We start from the raw sequence: 20,653 nt of genomic DNA on the forward strand, positions 1-20,653 counted from the left end.
TCCCGCCTCTTTTGACAGGGGTTCGCAAAGTGCCGTTCGGACTAGTTCGTCTAATGTGTAAAGTTATTGACCGTCAAAATATTCAACGATTTTGTTTTACGAAGTTATTCTCAGTCAAAGTTTAATTTCGAGCAAAAATGTCCTAAATTTTTTGACACCCTTTCGATTTACTGTAAAATAAATTCTACGCAAAATTGTGAAAAATCTAAGTGTTTTAATGAAATCAGTACGAAAAATAGTTTAAATAAAATATAAAACAACCAATCGTTAAGTTAATCAAACGTTAAAATCTTAAAACAAATAGGTTAAATTAGTTTGCAATTTGTAATAGTGATGTGTGTAAAACGTGCTATCGATAAAAAGTGTTAGTTTCAGTGTAAACGGCGCTTTCTTGGAATGTAGAGTACATGCAAAGTTTGGTTTTGCTAAAACGGTACAAAGTTTGGTTTTGCTAAAACGCTACAAAGTTTGGTTTTGCTAAAACGGTACAAAGTTTGGTTTTGCTAAAACGGTACAAAGTTTGGTTTTGCTAAAACGGTACAAAGTTTGGTTTTGCTAAAACGGTACAATGTTTTGGGGACTCGACATTTGTTATGTAAACACGGTTTCCGTTTTGATGAGGCATTTTAAACACGAAAATGAATATTAATTAAAAACTTAGTTTTATATGTAGAAATTGTCCTTGTTTTAGTAAGCATTGAAGTTATATTAAATGGGAATTTATTACGCCAATACTTTATATTAAAAAAACCGGCCAAGTGCGAGTCGGACTCGCGCACAAAGGGTTCAGTACCATCTATCTATCTATATATATAAAAGGGAAAGGTGACTGACTGACTGACTGACTGAATGACTGACTGACTGATCTATCAACGCACAGCTCAAACTACTGGACGGATCGGGCTGAAATTTGGCATGCAGATAGCTATTATGACGTAGGCATCCGCTAAGAAAGGATTTTTGAAAATTCAACTCCTAAGGAGGTGAAATAGGGTTTTGAAATTTTGTAGTCCACGCGGACGAAGTCGCGAGCATAAGCTAGTTATCTATAAAAACGAGCAAAAAAATCACGTTTGCTGTATGGGAGCACCCTTAATTATTTATTTTGTTCTGTTTTTTGGTATTTGTTGTTACAGCGACGCGTGGGTTTAGGTTTTCAAAAATCCCGTGGGAACCCTTTTGATTTTCCGGGATAAAAAGTAGCCTATGTCCTTCCCCGGGATGCAAGCTAACCCTGTACAAAATTTCGTCAAAATCAGTTGCACGAATGGGCCGTAAAAGACTAGCAGACAGACAGACAGACAAACTTTCGCATTGATAATATTGTATCTAAAATCTAAACTAGCTGATGCCCGCGACTTCCTACGCGTGGATTTAGGTTTTTGAAAAATCCCGTGGGAACTCTTTGATTTTCCGGGATGAAAAGTAGCCTATGTCACTCTCCAGGTCTTTAACTATACCCATGCAGAGAATCACGTCAATCCGTTGCTCCGTGGCGACGTGATTGAAGGGCAAACCAACAAACCAATAAACCAACAAACCAATAAACAAACATACTTTCGCATTTATAATAAGGGTACTGATATTATTATGTATCTATTTAAATCTTACTAAATCCTTTTACAGTACATATTTAAAAGTTTGAGTTGGTAACTTTGGCAAGTAGGTCATAGTATTGATATTGTGAGTTTGTGTCCACTTTGAATAAGCTTGTGAATTGTGATATTCGCGTAAAGTTACATAATACCACAGCTTTACGATACCCATAAGACCATTTGTATCTGAATTTCCAACTTTCGGCATATTATCGACTCCCACGTGAATACGTGACTATGTCTATCTGATCAAAAAGGTAATTCCATCTTTTTTTCGGAATTTTAAATTTTTTTTCCAATTTTTGGCAATTGGATGAGGTTTCGAATGACATTTGGTCGAGCACCTCCCACCTATCTTCGATACCTAAAGCGTGCCCTTCACCCGTCTCCGAAATCCTCAATCATCAGCTCCCTCCATATGTTACCCTAAAAGAATCTTTGTCTTCTATATGAAACCATAAGTGAAAAAAAAAAGTTTCATACAAAATTTTACAGGAGGAAATTTTTTGATAATCTCGGCCGCCATCTTGTTTTTTCAATTTTTTACACTTTTTCTAAAAATCGTTTGCTAATATCTTCAATTGTTGCAAGTTGTAACAAAATCGGTTGGAAAACAAAAAAGTTACAAAAGTCAGGTCGGCCGCCATCTTGTTTTTCTGAAATGTCATAATTTTTCCCTACTCGAATCCCACTTCTGAACATATCTCCCATACATTATTATATCATTTTCTGTCTCTTTCTAGGAGAACAATTATGTCAATGAGTCAGTCAGTGAGTCAGTGAGTGGTAATTGAGCTATATACAATTAGCTACAATTCCGTACTAATACTACAAAACCGACATAGCTCAACGGGTTGCGACTTGCGAAGCTGAAGTGGCAATGGGCAGGGCACATAGTTCGTCTCGCATAGGGTCTCAAGGTGCTGGAATGGCGACCTCGCATCGGAAGACGCAACGTTAGCAGACCTCCCACTAGGTGGACGGACGATATCAGATGAGTCGCAGGGATGGATTCAGGCGGCGCGCAAGACCGTGGCGTGTGGTAGTCCCTACAAGAGACCTACATTTATATCCAGCAGTGGACGTCTATCGGTTGATGATGTACTACAAATGCGATTGTATATCTGTGGCTCGATTGCGGTAGAATGACAGCTACAATGTCACGATTGCAATCACCTCCGATTGGTTGACGCTCGCTCACTATTGGCTACAATGCATTGTTGCAACAAAAATAAATACCTACCATAAATTCAGCCAATCACAACAAACGATTGATGCAAGTTTTCCGAAAACGACCTGCTGTTCTAACAGAGAGACAGAACATGCCGTGAAAAGGTCAACCCTTTTCATGACTTTTGATAGCTTGCATATGGGAGTACCTCTGAAGTATGACCTACTAAATAAAAAAGAATCATCAAAATCGGTTCATATTTGGCAGAGAAATCGCGTAACAAACATGTACAAAAAACCATACCTACAGTCGAATTGAGAACCTCCTCCTTTTTTAAGTCTGTTAAAAATATGCTACGACTGGTTAAAAACCTACTGTTTACAAAGCTATTACACTGATCGCGAGCAATTTACTCTTATCCATTGAGGAGTTCCGTTCTCTATCTCCGATGATATTCATCAGATCTTCACCAAACTAAAATGGGACCACCTCTAAAGTATGACCTACCAAAGAAAAAGAGAATCATCAAAATCAGTTTATAATTGACGGAGTAATCAGGTAACAAACATTAAAAAAAGCGGCCAAGTGCGAATCAGACTCGCGCACCGAGGGTTTCGTAGTACAATTGTATTTTATCGACATTTTGCACGATAAATCAAAAACTACTTACTATCTCGTTCAAACCAATTTTCGGTGGAAGTTTGCATGATATTTTTTGTAGTTTTATCATTCTCTTATTTTAGAAGTTACAGGGGGGGGGGGCACACATTTTACCACTTTGGAAGTGTCTCTCGCGCAAACTATTCAGTTTGGAAAAAAATTACATTAGAAACCTCAATATCGTTTTTGAAGACCTATCCATAGATACACGTATGGGTTTGTTGAAAAAAAAATTTGTGTAAAAATCTTAATGCGGTTCACAGAATACATCTACTTACCAAGTTTCAACAGTAGGTACCTATAGCTCTTATAGTTTCGGAAAAAAGTGGCTGTGACATACGGACAGACAGACAGACAGACATGACGAATCTATAAGGGTTCCGTTTTTTGCCATTCGGCTACGGAACCCTAAAAACATACAGTCGAATTGAGAACCTCCTACTTTTTTGAAGTTGGTTAAAAATTAACACTCAAGGATCAGTTGCTGTAACGGTCACTAAATCTGTAACGTCCCAGTTCGCGTGCAGAATCCAAATAAGATCTCGGTTCTGTATGGCTCAGACGGTTTGCGCATAATTGGTTAACGCACTAACGAACTAACGAACCCATTTTATTGTTCTCCATACGCGCAAACATATTATGCAAACTCCAATTATATGTTGTCTAATAACATGTTATGTAGTATGTTATACTTATAACTATAAATCAAAGTCGGGGTTGGCCTTCTAATCAGTTTTTTTTTTTCATATTTAATTATATCTGACGCCCGTGACTTCGTCCGCGTGGATTCAGGTAATTTTTCAAAAAATCCAGCAGGAACATCTCGATTTTCCAGAATAAAAAGCGATGTGTCTTTCCGGGATAAAAATGTATATATGCATCTCCGGGATGGAAGCTCTACCTGTACCAAATAGGTGTTACCCAGGCCTGGATTCAGGTATTGTTTTTTAAATCGCGTGATATTATAGCCTATGCCCGTTCGTAGGATGCAACCTATCTCTGTACCAACTAGGTACCAAGCGTCAAAATCGATTAAACGGATGAACTATGAAAAGGAAGCAGACAGACAGACACACGCCTTCCCATTTATTAATATTATTAAGTACTAGCTTCTGCCTGCGGCTTCGCCCGCGTGGCCTACAGGAAACAAATGGCTTTTTTTCAGAAACAAACATTATAACATCAGGACGCGCACTCTGAACAGCACCGAATAACACATATAACCTTCCAACCCCCATTTCATCCCTTTAGGGGGGGGGGGGGGGGTTTCCTCATAGTCGTTTCTTAGATACACCTAACCTCAAGAAAAAACCTACTTTCCAAATTTCAAGTTAATTATAATATCAACTTTCCCATACAAACTTTCATCTCCTATTTTACCACCCTTATGGGCAAATTTTCCAAAAATCCTGAAACACGTATTTCTTCATTTGTGACCGAAAACCCAAATACAGATTTTCATGCAAATAACTTGAAAAATGACGGACTTTCATACAAACTTCCATCCCCCATTTAACCCACTTAGGGGTGTAATTTCGAAAAATCCTTTCTTAGTGGATAGAGTCAGTCAGTCAGTCAAGATTTTGAATTTTATATATTTATAAAGTATAGATTTTTAGCTAGACTGATATACACTTTCGCAATCAAATATTATTAAGTACTAGTTGATGCCCGCGACTTAGGTAGATTTAGGTTTTTAAAAATCCCGTAGGAACTGTTTGATCGAGATAAAAAGTAGTCTGGAGAGGGAAGATGTCACTCTTCAGGTCTTTCACTATATAACCATGCAAAAAATCATGACGACGATCCGTTGCGACGAGAAAAGGACTTAAACCAACAAACAAACACACTTTCGCATTTATAATATGGGTAGTGATTAAGTAATGACCAATAAAAGGGGTTACGAACTTACGACCTGCAATTAGCATTACGACACAGAGAGATTCAATAACACCTTTTTATTCTTTATTATCCCTTGTTACTAGTAGATATAGTAACAATACAATAATCATTATTTCATAATTACATAGCATTGTTTGAGTATGATTTGTCTAGTTTCTAGTATCTTGAGTGTCAATGCAATTTAGAGCCTCAATAGCTCAACCGGTATAGGAGTGGACTGAAAACCGAAAGGTCGACGGTTCAAACCCCGCCCGTTGCACTATTGTCGTACCTTCTCCTAGCACAAGCCTGACGCTTAATTGGAGAGGAAAGGGGAATATTAGTCATTTAATATGGCTAATATTCTTTTAAAAAAAAAAAAAAAAAAATGCGTTTTCCCAAGGAGTTATGAGCGTGCATGGGGAAATAAAGCTGTGTATCCACTGCAGCCACGAGTCGAGGCTACCTGAGGCAGCTCAACATGCCTCAACTGAGGCAACTTGATGACTTCCCTGGCAAAGTGAGCAAATCAAATCAAATCAAATGGTTTATTCAAAATCAGTACCCTTATTATAAATGCGAAAGTGTGTTTGTTTGTTGGTTTATTGGTTTGTTGGTTTGTCCTTCAATCACATCGCAACGGTGCAATGGATTGACGTGATTTTTTGCATGGGTATAGATAAAGACCTGGAAAGCGACTTAGGCTACTTTTTGTCCCGGAAAAAAAGAGTTCCCACGGGATTTTTAAAAACTTAATTCCACGCGGACGAATTCGCGGGCATCAGCTAGTAGGTAATTAATTACACTTTTTGGTAGTCGGTTGTTGCATTTGTAACATGATAATATCGTAGTGATATAATTTTTACGTATAGCGATAACGATAAAATTCTTGTATAGCTCTGTCCAATGTCAATGGTAGACAATTAATAAATTAGCTCGCTTGTATGACGAGTCAGGGGTGTGGTATATTTAGAGCAGGAAAGCGACCACACTGCCTCAGGGAGTTTGCCTCAAGTCGAGGCAACTAAACCTGAGTTTCAAGTATAGACTAACCTTAAGATTTCGTTAGATAGAAGGCAGTATTTTACGGGGGATTACGGTACCTTCACCATTGTTTTGGGCCTAATTAAATGCCTGTTTATCTATTCAGCTCATCATTGTCTCTAGCCAGTCGTCTGTGGATCCGTTCCTTACACCTCATTTTGGGGTCAATGCCTTTTTCAAAGATTTTGAAATCTTATTTTGATACTAGACTAGTCTTTGCCGGCGACTTCGTTCGTGTGACCTATACAAGGTGTCTCTTACCAACGTGTAGCAAAAAAAAAATTGTAGGTAAGTATTAGTATTAGTTGAGTACAGTGTAACATCTCGCTTGTCAAAAATCAATCAACCACATCAACCATATCTGCACTGTTTACCCATATTCGCAATAAAGAAATTTGAATTTGAACCACCTTAGAAAGGATACCCATATATTTTGGATTCTAATTGAATAATTATAAATATACTTACTAAAAAATTTAATTATAAATGAACTAGCTTATGCCTGCGACTTCACCCGCGTTTGAAATTTGTGTAGTCCACAAATTTCAAACCCCTATTTCACCCCCCTAGGGGTTGAGTTTTTAAAAACCTTTCTTAGCGGATACCTACGTCATAATAACTATCAGCATGTCAAATTTCAGCCCGATCCATCCAGTAGGTTGAACTGTGCGTTGATAGATCAGTCAGTCAGTCTGTCAGTCACCTTTGCCTTTTATATACTTAGATATTATAGATTTATTTAGATTAATGCATTCACAAACAAAGTTGCTAGACAGACGTGACACTGCGCAACAGTTAGATATCAGTGTGCCTAACTGCCTAGCATCATAAATCCATCTCCTAACTACCTAGTACCTACCTAGACATTAGAAGCAGAGTCAGGTTCGCCTAGTTTACGACTTTGATTAACAGAAGTCTGTCCGTCACTCGCTCCATACAAATGAAGTTTGGCTCTCATTTGAATAACCAATCGATCTCAATGAAATTTTGTACACACGTTCTTGAAACTAATGTCTGTGATTTTCCAGTTTCCGTTAAAATATAAAAACTCCATGAGTCTCAGGCTGAAATCTATAGAACGTACTTCGCTCAGACTTATTTGTCATTAATAATTAATTAATATTGTTTATTTTTTTTTTTTTTTTTTTTTTTTTTTTAATACAATAAAACTTAAGGCTAGCCTTATCTAATTACTATATAAATCATGACCGCGTGGAATGGTGCCAAGAATACTGGCTGCATTTCCGCGCTGGACAGCCAGGCTGATCCGCTGCGCAAAAAATGAGCCAGCCCTTCTGTCACCAGTTGAGGCTATTAATCGCGGTGAAATGTCTCGTAAAAAATTTTTAGCACTAAGACTCCATGGCCCCAGGGTCTCCACGGCAAACGGCACAAAAATGTAACTCTCTATAAGAGAGGCATACTTGCGCCGCTTGCCGTTTTCAGCTGTTTCTGCTGCGGCTCCCGGTCTTGATGCTGTCTTCCTGATATGACACGGGGCCAATGTGTCAACGCAAGTTGCGTCCCACATTAGCGCCCGTCCCCGTTCCCAGGGAACCAGCGTCAATCCATCAGGTCTCTTGCCATCATCCCGACTAATCCCTGCCGGCTCAATGAGCGCAGGAATATTTATGGTGGCAAGAGCTCTTTTAATTGTATCGTTAAGAGAGCCATGCCTAAACAGCCTACCGGAGCTCCTTTGGCAAGAGAGTCCGTGGATTCCAAATTTATCAACCTCTTTTCCACACGGACATCTGTGCTGATGGCACAGTGGTGTTCCCAATCTGAGACCTAGAGCCACACGAAAACTTTCGTTATTATATATTGTTTATTAGAACATGTGGTTATTCAAGGGGCGGACCAACAAATTCCTGAAAGGCCGGCAACGCATTGGTGGTTCCTCTGGTAATGCAAATGTTCATGGGCGGTGGTAATCACTTAACATCAAGTGACCCGCCTGCTCGTTTGCTCGCCATTTTTATAAAAAAAAACTTAAGCCACTGTTATAACGAGACAGCGTTATATCGCCGACATAAATCTGTCTCGTCTTAACTGAAACTTGAGTCTAAGCAAAGTCAAAGTACGCTCTATAGATCTCAGCCTCAGCCTTGCTTCCCTTATCTGTGGTCTTAGCTAAATATCCAATGCTTACTTTATACCTAAAGTAGACGGATCGCCTGCGGTATTTTCAACTACACTGCCAGGCGATTCGGATGGTTAGCAAGTTTGATTGGTTTATATTCAAATGAGAGGCGAACTACGAGTGTTTGGAGCGCGCTACGAATGAACTCCTCTTAACATGGAAATGTATCAAGTTGATAGTAGTTGGCAAGTTGTCGGCAATTGGAGAATTCTGTTAACACTAACCCAGATTACTGCGTTCTGAAACTTGATATTTCCTATGCACATTAATTTGCATGTATACTATAAATAATTAAGATTTATGATCACAGTGAAATTAGGAATCTAGATCTTAGGAACTGAGACCTACAAAATTTTTTTTTATGAATGGTTTGAATTGTGATCTATTTATCAGCCAATGAAAGCATTTATAATATGCAATTATTTTGAAATAGAAATATTTTTCAATCGAATAAACTTTTACAAGTAGGTACCTACTATTCAGACCATCTCTATGCCTTTCAACTGTTAAGCCGGGCAAAGGTAACAAATAAACACACATACATTAATAACATTATTCACTATCTATAATATTAATAATAATTAAAATAAGTACCTATTATCCATTATATTTACTTGTGAATTAAATTATTTACACAAGAACAGGCACTTAACTAGAGATCCGTACCCGAATGGTGCCAACGGCAACCGATCACTACCTCCACTGTCCGTCCATCCATCTCTGTCAGCGGGTTACATCTCGTGATTCGTAATAGGTAGATATGTAGTTGAAATTTTCACAGAAAGTGTATTTCTGTTGCCGCTATAACTACAAATAGGTAATAATAATTTCGAAATTAACGTTGTAAAAATTAAAAAAAAATTAAAAAGTGTTATTCCTGGTTCGATGGTACGGAACCCTTCATGTGCTAGTCCGACTCGCACTTGACCGCCATCTTTTAAATACTAAACTTATTTTACCACACCGATCAATCAATCCACACCCTACTAGTAGTTATTTCATAAAACAAATAATACACAAAGGAATTATATCAATTGCTCGCAATTTCTCAGGGCCTAGACAGAACAATAGGACGTGGATAGGACAGACATACAGATAGTTATGCATAATGTATTACTAAATAAAGAACTGCAATGAGTCGCTAGGTGACACAGTTTCGACATTTCAGTTAGTGTATTATAAAACTGATCGCGCATTACGACTGTGCCGCTAAAGCCACCCGCGCCGAACGTAAAGTATTTTAGTCCATCCATCCTTCAGCCTGCAAGCTGTGATAGCCCAGTGGTTAGGACTTCCGCCTTCTAATCGGAGGTCAGGGGTTCGATCCCGGGCACGCACCTCTAACTTTTCGTAGTTATGTGTATTTTAAGTAATTAATTAATATCACTTGCTTTAACGGTAAAAGAAAACATCGTGAGGAAACCTGCATGTTCTCAAAGGTTTGTGAAGTCTACCAACTCACACATGGCCAGCATGGTAGACTATGGCCAAAAACCCTTCTCACTCTGAGAGGAGACCCGTGCTCTGTAGTCAGCCGGTTTTGGGTTAATCATGATGATGATCCATCTATCCATCCATTAGCCTGTATGCGTCAACACATGAAAATAGGTATTTTTCATAACATGCTAAAAATACGATGACATAATAGAAAAAGACTAAGAGCCTTAAGCCCTGGCCTCTAGTGTGCTAAAATAGCGATACAGTCATAATATCTAGAGGTAATAATGTAGCGGCCGCTAAATAGCGTCAAAGTGACGTTTCTACAGTATTGTATATTGATCTAGATCGAGTGAAATAGGCATCATCTAAACAAGCGGACTCCATTTTAGGCTGCATCTTCACTTGCCAGCAAGTCTGATTACGGGCAAGTGATAAATAATTTATAAATTAAATAAAAACAAGAGAGCGTGGTTTCCTTGAGAGCATTTTGTCTATGTTTCAGTTTCAAAGTGATGCTATTTACGTCAATTATTGGTATATAGCACGATTGCAATCACCTGCTGCTGGATTCATTCACATTTTTTGGCACGTCAATTATTGACTCTGACAACTGAAAGTCTTAACTGAAGAAAGAGAAACTAGAGAAGAAAGTTCGGTGCGTGCGGCCCTTGCGGGTCTAGTGTGCGATCATTTTACAAAGAGTATGTGTGAAAAGATAAGAGAATAATAATATGTACTAGTTTTTTTGTTTATATGAACTACTAATACCTCACTGCGCCTCAAGTGAGGTACTTAGTGTAATTGCGAAAATAACAAGTAAGTATGTAATTACTACGTTTTATTTATACTGAATACTCAGTATAATTGCGATTTAACCACTTTATTCAAGGCATGAGTAATATAAATTAACTTATATCTACTTAAGAATTAAGCAATCAATAGTGCCTTAGTAAAATTATTAACGTTGATATAAGGCACTAATTTGTTCTTGTGTTAAAGTTCTTACCACTTACCTACCTAGTACAGTCGGACTGAAGGTGTTTCCCATAAACGATCGTAATTTGGTACAGAGATAGCTTGCATCCCGGAGATGGACATAGGCTACTTTTTAGGGTACCTCAAAAGGAAAAATTAACCGTTATAGGATCACTTTGTTGTCTGTCTGTTTTGTAGACACGTAGGTCTTATAGCACAAGTAAAGGAATAAATCCGAAAACCGTGTGTTTGTGGTTATATCACAAAAAAAATGTGTTCACACATTTTAATTATAGCGAAATTAATTTTAATTTATCAAATCACATACCTAGGTATAGCTGATGGCGCTGTTGTCATTATTTTGCAGTGTTGCACATAAAAATGTTAAAATCGTGTACGATAGTACGGAACCCTTCGTGTGCGAGTTCGACTCGCACTTGGCCATATTTTTTTTACAGAAAATTAAAGAGATCTCACGGGAGTTTTTAAAAATTTCAATCCACACGAACGAAGTCGCAGACGCCATCTAGTTTGTAATAATTATTTTTTATAAACTAGATGGTGCCCAGCCCAGGGCTTATTAAATCTATGAGCAATTACGGTTAGGGACCTTCTCAATATATTGTGATTGCAACTATGTGTTATTACAAGAGTCCGGAAACATACTTAATCAAAAACCTTTTAGGTATATTGCTACTCCGTGAACCCAGGCTTACTGAAGGCGAAAGCTAATTTATAAACACTTAAGTGTTTGATAATAACCACTTAAATAAGGTACTCGATAATAAAGTTCTTAGTTTATGATGTTCCCTGAAGTCATTAGCACAAAACACAGATCTTCAATACAAGATTCTTTTAGCACTAAAAGGTCTACAAAATTAACTTAAATTAGCTTCGTAAATTTAAATGCCTCAATAAAACGGAAACTGCCGATAGGATGTTTTTTATAATCCCCCATTAAATTGCAGCCTATCTCTGTAAGTGTTAAGTTAAAAATAAACAAAAATGTAATTACTTAGGTAATTTCACGTAAAAGAAAGTACTTACATAATTCACCGAGTTCCATACAATCCCAGTTCGTATGACAAACCGGCTTTACTCACGTAATTCGTTGACGGTAGCCCAAATAGTTTTGAACCCATCCAGGGGGGACGGGGGACGGGGGGTCCATTTGAATGTTAACCAACCAAACCCAATGAAATCATGTACTAAACATGTTCTAAATACAAATATACGTGTCCGTGGTTCGTCAGATATCTGTAACAATGAATATTTTCAAATCTAAAGTATAAACAAAACGTATAAAACAAATCGCAAAATCGCGAAAGGGACATAAGCCGTTCAAGTTAGGTTTTTCAGTTGTATTAGTTTCAGCGTTAGTTTGCAGTAAAATAGTCCTATATCGGTCCTAGCGCGCTTATACGATCCACTTTTTTACTTCTTGAGCCAGCTAAGAAAAATAGATTGGAAAGACACTCTTTTTGAGATCAATGCTTGCAAACAGACTGACGCCGTGGGATGACATTACCTTCTACTATGAAGTAAAGATGTAATGGCAAGAACTGTAAGAAAATTGAAACGTGGTAAACTAAAAGAGCTAAACATAAAACCATTGCCATCTATAATTATCACACCACCTGATTTAGACATGAAATTCAAAACAAACAATAGAGAAAACAATAACAAAACAACAATAGTTGACAACACTACAATAGTTGATAAAGTCATTGAACCATCAACATCAACAATGGATTTTAATGTAAACGAATTGATAGCACAACTATCCGAAAACTCCAAAGCTTCGAAAGGTGAAATCGAAAACATTCAGAGAAAATTACTACACCAAGCAAATCAGATACTAAAAGTTAATGCATTTGCTAATCAACCCGTACCAGAGCCTCGTATTATCGGAACTATGCAGAAATATAACGGTATAACTAGTAATGTCAATACGAGTATATACGGAAAGCCTATAAACGTTAAAGAAGTCCTAAATAGACAAGACGCTCAAAATGGGAGGGTTGTTAGCAATAGTAAGCAAGCCCCAATGAATCTAGAGGCTCAAATGATACCAGAGAAGTTACAAGAAAGCGTCGGCGAAGTAAACAAGGAGTGGACCAGGCAAAGGGTCAGTCCGACAGGCGCGGGAGGTTTTTTCTACGAAACGAGTTCCGAAGCTCGTTCGCTTGCCAGTCCGCACGCCGCGAGCACTACAGGTGAATGTCTTACTTGTATTTCGAAAAACGTTACAAACTTTATAAATTCTTATGTGTTCTTCTCAGCAGTGTTAAAACTTACATATTGGAAGTGAATTGGTAAATCACGTGTTGTGTTAACGGTTTCTCAGTTCAAGCTTGCTTCAGCTGTCTGGTATGTATGAAATAACCTTGTCTCTTATGTTTAAGTTCACATCTATGTATAACGGGTAATCTGTTTTCCTCGATGGCTGATGTAGAAAAGTTATCACTTAACGTCAAGATTATATCAAGTTTTAACTTAAAAGCTCCTTAAAAGTTCTATTGTTCGAAACTAAGTATATGCTACCAAATTCGGTAGTAGGTACACGATAGTTAAACTATCTAAGTTTGTTTTAAAACTAAATATAAAGCTTACTTCATAAAAAGACGACTTAAGCGATATTATTGCTTATCTTGTTAATTTAAATTTTAAATTGGATTCCTATCTTTAGCTATATGTTTACGCATGTTAAGTTTCCATAACCTCAAAGTTGTTCTCTCCATATAGTACAGCTACGGATGCTCTCGCCTTATTGATGTTTTGTACTTATTAATGTATGTAGTATGAAGCTGTGGTAGCCTAGTGGTTAGGAGTCCGCCGTCCAATCGGAGGTCGGGGGCTCGATCCCGGGCACGCACCACTTGCTTTAACGGTTAAGGAAAACATCGTGAGGAAACTTGCATGCCTGAGAGTTCTCCATAATGTTCTCAAAGGTGTGTGAAGCCTACCAATCCGCACTTGGCCAGCGTAGCAGGACTATGGCAAAAACCCTTTTCACTTTGAGAGGAGACCCGTGCTTTGTAGTGAGCCGGCGATGGGTTGATCATGATGGTGACTTATTAAATAATTAAGTCCCTACTTTTCCCGTCAATTCTTATTCTTAAGATGATGCCTACGACTTTGTCCGCCTAAGTTTCAGTTTTCTAGAAATCCCGTGGGAACTTTAATTTTCCGGGATAAAAAGAAGCCCATATTCGTCCCCGGGGTGCAAGCTATTTCTATGCTAAATAAATGATGCCCACCATTTCATCAGCGTGGATTTAGGTTTTTAAATATCCCGTGGAAACTCTTTGTTTTTCCGAGACAAAAAAGCAGCCTATGTCATTCCCTGGAATGCAAGCTATCTCTGTACTACATTTCGTCAAAAATCGGTTAAAAACAGATGGGCTGTGAAAAGCTAGCAGACAGACAGACACACTTTCGCATTTATAAATATAATTTCTAAAACACATACATTTTAATTCCCACGTATTTACTACAAGGCAACGTAAGACATAATTAGATGGAAAACAGTGAAAATTACCATTTCCACTTATGACCATTTAATGACAACTCTGTGTTCGTGAGAAAATGGTTTTCTACATCTTTTACTTGTAGTCTTAAAACACCCGTTTCTTGCCGCTTTGCCATCTTAGGCTAAGACTACACGGGAGACCGGGCGCTTTCCGGTCCGGCTCTATCAAAGAAGCATTACTGACCTGCCACACATGATTCCGCTCAAGTGAAATTCCTTCTTCTGAAAACCCTTGCTTTCTAGAGGTGTACGTTTTTGTAAAAAACTATTCGTTTGAGCAAAATCGCAAGTTTCTATGCCCAGCCGTATTTAAAGCTGTACGTTGATATGTCAGTCAGTCTATCCTTTTATTACCCGACTACGGCGAAGCCAAAAGGATGGGTTATTATTTTGGTAGTCTATGTATTTATATATGTATGTATTTATGTATGTATGTATTCATGTGTGTTCCATTGTAGCGACTAAACTATTAGCCTGATTTTGATGAATGAGGTGTCAATTGATTCGTTGTTATGGCCCGGTTGACATGGGCTACATTTTATACGACCACAATTGATCTGATGGAAGTTACACCTAAAAAAGTGGGGTCTTTAAAAAAATTGCTATTGTATCGAGACGGATGTTAAATAAAAGAAGAAAAAACACTGATTTCATATTAATCTAAGAAAGGAATACTTTTAGCTTTTTTGTGCTTTAGTTTGGTTTATATTTGCTAGTTACCTGAGCTACCTTAGCATTATTATGGGTTTTTTGGTATGAAAATCTTTTTAGCCATAAGATAAGATACAATTAAAATATTGCATCGAACCGAACCGGAGTGCAACCGGATTCAGTGTAGGCAGAGCCTTATAGATAATAGATTAACTATAAATCTGTTAAGTTATACTTAACTTGAATCGTAAACAAGATTCTAATCTGATTCTTAATTAAAAATTCAAAATGTAAACAAATCAATGCGAGTTCATTATCAGATGGAAGAAGGCCTTGATTGGAGAGTTTGCGACTATATCTTAAGTAGGTTTACGATTACTAGCCATATCACTTGATGGCAAGTAATGTATGTCTAAAGGCCAGCGCAAACTGACGGAGTGGACTAGCTGAGTCTTTTTATAATAATCAGCTTGGCGAATATTGACATACCGTTGAATTTGATGACGGAGGAATGGCTGGATGTTGAGGTTATGGACGTCAAAAAGTGTTCGTGAAAATATCAGCTCATTCTACCAGTCATCATCATCATCATGATCAACCCATGGCCGGCTCACTACATAGCGGGGTCTCCTCTCAGACTGAGAAGGGTTTGGCCATAGTCTACCACGCTGGCCATGTGCGGATTGGTAGACTTCACACACCTTTGAGAACATTATGGAGAACTCTCAGGCATGCAGGTTTCCTCACGATATTTTCCTTCACCGGTAAAGCAAGTGATATTTAGTTAATTAAAAGGCACATAACTCTTACAAGTTAGAGGTGCGTGCCCGGGATCGAACCCCCGAACTCCGATTAGAAGGCGGACGTCCTAACCACTAGGCTATCACAGATTATTCTACCAGTATTTGTAGCATATAATATCCACTTTTCCACTCAATGGTTACCTACAACGCTGATGCAGCGTAGAAATAAATTTTTGACACGAAATATATTTCAACGCTGAATGTAGTTAACAAAAAGCGCTAAGTAAAATATGGCGCTATAAGTAAAAATTGCATAAAATCCATACTAATATTATAAGTGTGTCTGTCTGTCTGCTAGACTTTCACGGCCCATCCGTTCAACCGATTTTGACGAAATTTGGTACCGAGATAGCTTGCATCCCGAGGAAGGGCATAGGCTAAGGCTTTTATCACGGAAAATCCAAGCGTTCCCAAGGGATTTTTAAAACCTAAATCCACGCGGACGAAGTCGCGGGCATCATCTAGTATCAAATAAATATGCAATGCTTAAATATTTAACCAGTAGGTACAATTTGGTTATAATCTCTACTTTTAAGCATTTCAGAAAACAAACTCACGCGCATATAAATTTATTTTTGCTAAGAGTGTAATTTAAATGTGACTTAATGGTCATATTTAAATATCACGATATTTTATAGCGATAACATCATAAAGACAATTTTTAAACGTCAACGTAAATAAAAGAAAAGTTAGAGGTGCGTGCCCGGGATTCAACCCAGGATCCCCTGATTAGGAGGCCGAAGTTTTAACTACCAGCCTATCACAGCTTCTTACTAATGCAAGTGGCGTGTACTTTATAGAAAAGTAACGATCAAAATTTTAGATTGCATAGCCTAAAAAATTAAAATGAAAATGGGTAGAACCGCACACTTTTTTCAACTTTTATGATACATATTACATACTCATTACTCATACATGCTACAGGTGCCAATAATAGTTTTTTTTTAAATACATTATTATGTCGTATGGTGTATCCACAACACAATATCGTAGTCGAATGATCTAAAAACATTAAAAAGACTTTCCCACTAAAAGATATTAGCTAATTGCATAACATATTGATGTTTCGAATGAATAAAGTTATCGGCTTGAATTTATGGCCGATTAGGATTAAAATATATTATTATCACATTTCTAGGCGACAAATAATAAAAGAGACGTCTAGGTAAATTTATTATTGTAAAATATGATGGCTAGACAGTAATTTGTGGTTAGACGACCCATACTCTTGATTTAATGTAAGCTGATTAATAATTCAACGGTTTCGTGACTAGAATAAAGAGAGATTTAGATAAAGGCTGGTGACAGTGTCTCTAGCAGACTATTACCACAGCAGTTAGAGCGTTTGTGCACACATACGTATTCGTGTTTTTTAAGTAAGCGATCCGCCTTCTAATCGGAGGTCGGGGGGTTCGATCCCGGGCACGCACCTCTAACTTTTCGGAGTTATGTGCGTTTTAAGTAATTAATTATCATTTGCTTTAACGGTGAAGGGAAATGGCCAGCGTGGTAGACTATGGCCAAACCCTTCTCACTCTGAGAGGAGACCCGTGCTCTGTAGTGAGCCGGCGATGGGTTGATCATGATGATGATGAAGTAAGCGTGAAAACAGCGATCCGTGTTTTGCTTAGATAAAAATATGAACCGAACACGGATGAGTTCAAAAACGCCCTGAGTCTAACAAAACGTCGACGCTTCGACGCGACCTTGAAGTTTTTCTTTTTACCCCCATCCCAAAATCACCCAACGCGCCTAAAGAAATTTTTACTTCAAAAAATACTTTTAAAACTGTAGAAAATAATATTATTGCGCAAGTTTTCATCCATTGTTATACTATTAGCATCAAGTCTGCTGTGGATTTAAAACAGATGCCTTTTAAATTACTGACAAAAAAGGCTCCTCACATCTGCTGGCCGACGAGGCCTCAAGCTATTTTCGCTTTCACACAGAAATACACCTTAAAGTTTAACTGTCAAAGTTAATTTTTCCTTGCACAATTAGGTGTAGGGGGAACCTGTCATATTTTAGGCTTCAAGTCAATTTGTATCTTATTGGTTTTGTAATAGAGATTAAAACGGAATGTAAGGTAATAATGACTAGTGTTTGATGCAACGGAAATACTTTCGCAGCTTTTAAAATTTATACCTGTTTGTATTTTGGATACAAGCTCGCTGTGTATAGAGACATGATTTGTTTGTAATTAAAACTCTATTCAATAAACCGTAAAAGTTTAAAAAGGGCCTGTTTTAATATAATTTTGTATTTGATTAATATTCTTTGAAGTAAAACCAGTATGCCAGTAGAAAAGACATCAACGCGTTTTTGGTTTTTAGTTTAGAAATTTAGTGCTTGTGCTTTAAGTTACATTTTACTGTTATAAAAATATTCCTATTTTCTATTAAACTAGCATTAATGTGTTTAAATGTAAATAAAGACTATTTCATATAATTAATTAAACTTCATGAAAACTAAAAGGTGCTAAAACTAATTTTAGATAACTCTTCCGTGGTTTGTATTGAGTTAAAATTGTTTACTCTGAAAAAGTACCTAGGTAAGTACCTACTAATACCTATCTAATTATAATCAAATTATAATCTTGCGTAAAAAAGTTGATCACCATATTATCTACTTGTTAAGTTAATTTTAAATACAAAATTAGTAATTTTTAAAGTTTTTATCATGTCATTGCTTTGCTTTACATAATAACTTTCAGACAAAATACAAGTCAAGTATACGCGCATAATTGACCTGTTACTAATTTATCGAATGGGTCGAGTCGAAAATATCGAGTTGGATTCATCCGTCCGCTTTTTCATCGCTTACATAATCGATTAGCATACCTACGTAAACTGACCATAATTTAATTAATAATGCTCAATTTATATTAATTATTCGAATTGCAAAATTGTTCACTTGCCCTGATGTGACCCTGTCGCACAATTGGCCGTCCTCCTAACCGAATTTTGGTCATAACTGCCAATAGCCCGGTCAAAATGAGCCAAAATATTGGCCAATAGAATATAACTTGTCCCGTAAGTTGTGGAAGTTGTCCTTCAACTTTTAGAATCGTGATATCTCAGGAATGGTGATTCTTAGAAAAAAAACTTCAGACAATTTTTGTAGATAGATAATTTGATGATCTACAAATTTGTCAGTACCCGTAGTACAAGATTTTACGTCTCACCAAACCAAACCAAATTCGAGAGTCGAAATACTTCCGCGTTACAGTAAACTGGATCTTAAACGCCTTGTTTTAAAGCTCAAATTTGTCTACACTTCTACAGCCAGCGCTCCAAGCGGAAACATTGCGAAATTAAAATCAGTGGCATTGAATATTTGATTTCAATTCAAGGCTGTTTAGGTCCATTTTACTGTAACGCGGAAGTATTTCGACTCTCGAATTTGGTTTCGTTTGGTGAGACGTAAAATCTTGTACTACGGGTACTGACCTATTTTTTGACAAAACTTACCGTTTACGAGAAAACTTTAAAAAACCAAAATTTTTGACATTTGACCTTGATTAACGTTTTTAACAGACATGGGATCGATGGGGACTCCGGACTTTTGATATTTGATTTGTGATCTCTACCAATAATTATTAGTCAAGGCTAAGTAATAGATAGTCAACTTGTTACCTTACAAGCGCAGTTAACTTCAGTAGGTTATAGTTAGGCATACTACGGGTACCGTTGTGACCGCTAGACCAGCTGACTTGCCAAAACGACGACCACTTCCGTTCTATTCAAGCCTTCTAATGTAACCTGTTTGCGGACATGAGATTACAATTCTTTGGGCTTCGAGATTTGTATCCATTAGTGATTATACTGAGGTTCAACCCATGACTGGCTCACTACAGAGCTCGGGTCTTCTCCCAGAATGAGAAGGGCTTTGGCCATAATTTACCACGCCTGGCCAAGTGCGGATTGGCAAACTTCACACACCTTTGAGAACATTATTGAGAACTCTCAGGTTGCAGGTTTCCTCACGATCTTTTCCGGACATAGCTCCGAAAAGTTAGAGATGCGTGCCCAGTATCGTATCCCCGATCTCCGATGGTGACTGACTATATGTACGTCGAAGGAACAACGAGGAGAGGAAGACCAAATGAAAATGAAAATGAAAATGAAAATCTTTTTTATTCGTATAAACTTTTACAAGTGCTTACTATACTGCAAATAAAAAGTGAAAGTATTTTATGAAAGAGGATATACCTACGTGTAAGAGACAAATCCCACTTGTCGTCTGTCGGATGTTCCAGTGGCAGACATTTTAAATAAAGCTCTTCACACTTGTCTGAATCCGATTTGTGTCAAAATGTTCTACCACTGGAACATCCGATTAATATCCGGGCCCGACAGTCGACAAGTGGGGACGGGCTATAAAACGGGTGGATAATGCGTTGAGAGATGACAGAAGTGAGTGGAAGAAGGAGACATGTGACGACCCCACGTAGCGTGGGATAAGGTAAGGAAGAAGAAGAAGCAAAGTATAGATAGAAGACAGGTAGACTTTCTTCGGTAGGTATATCTACTTATTATAAGTATGTACAAATAAATGACTATGGATTTTTGGCGCAAATATTCAAGTGTACTACAATATGGAACCAGATCAAGTATGCACCTCTACAATACTAAAAGCTTTATAAAAGCTGTATAGTTAGTAATAAACTGTCATTTCCTGTAGCTATCTAGAGTATCGAGGAAAATTGCTATACCGTTATGACTACTCTCAAATCGTTATTAAATTATAAGCTGACAT

At 37.6% G+C, this 20,653-nt stretch overlaps 1 protein-coding gene across 3 annotated transcripts in view; it reads left to right on the top strand.

Moving 5' to 3' along the window:
* LOC117989799 (formin-J-like) overlaps positions 1-20,653 on the top strand; it is a 92,083-nt gene that overhangs the window by 47,414 nt on the left and 24,016 nt on the right. Inside the window, exon 1 of one of the 3 annotated variants that reach the window (XM_069503860.1) lies at positions 13,204-13,279. The exons of the other annotated variants lie outside the window; for them this stretch is intronic. The gene's annotated coding sequence lies outside the window, so the exon portion shown is untranslated. Of the gene's footprint in view, positions 1-13,203; positions 13,280-20,653 lie in introns of those variants that run through there. 3 annotated transcript variants of the gene reach the window in all.

Source organism: Maniola hyperantus, chromosome 16 (genome assembly GCF_902806685.2).
Source record: "Maniola hyperantus chromosome 16, iAphHyp1.2, whole genome shotgun sequence".
NCBI lineage: Eukaryota > Metazoa > Arthropoda > Insecta > Lepidoptera > Nymphalidae > Maniola > Maniola hyperantus.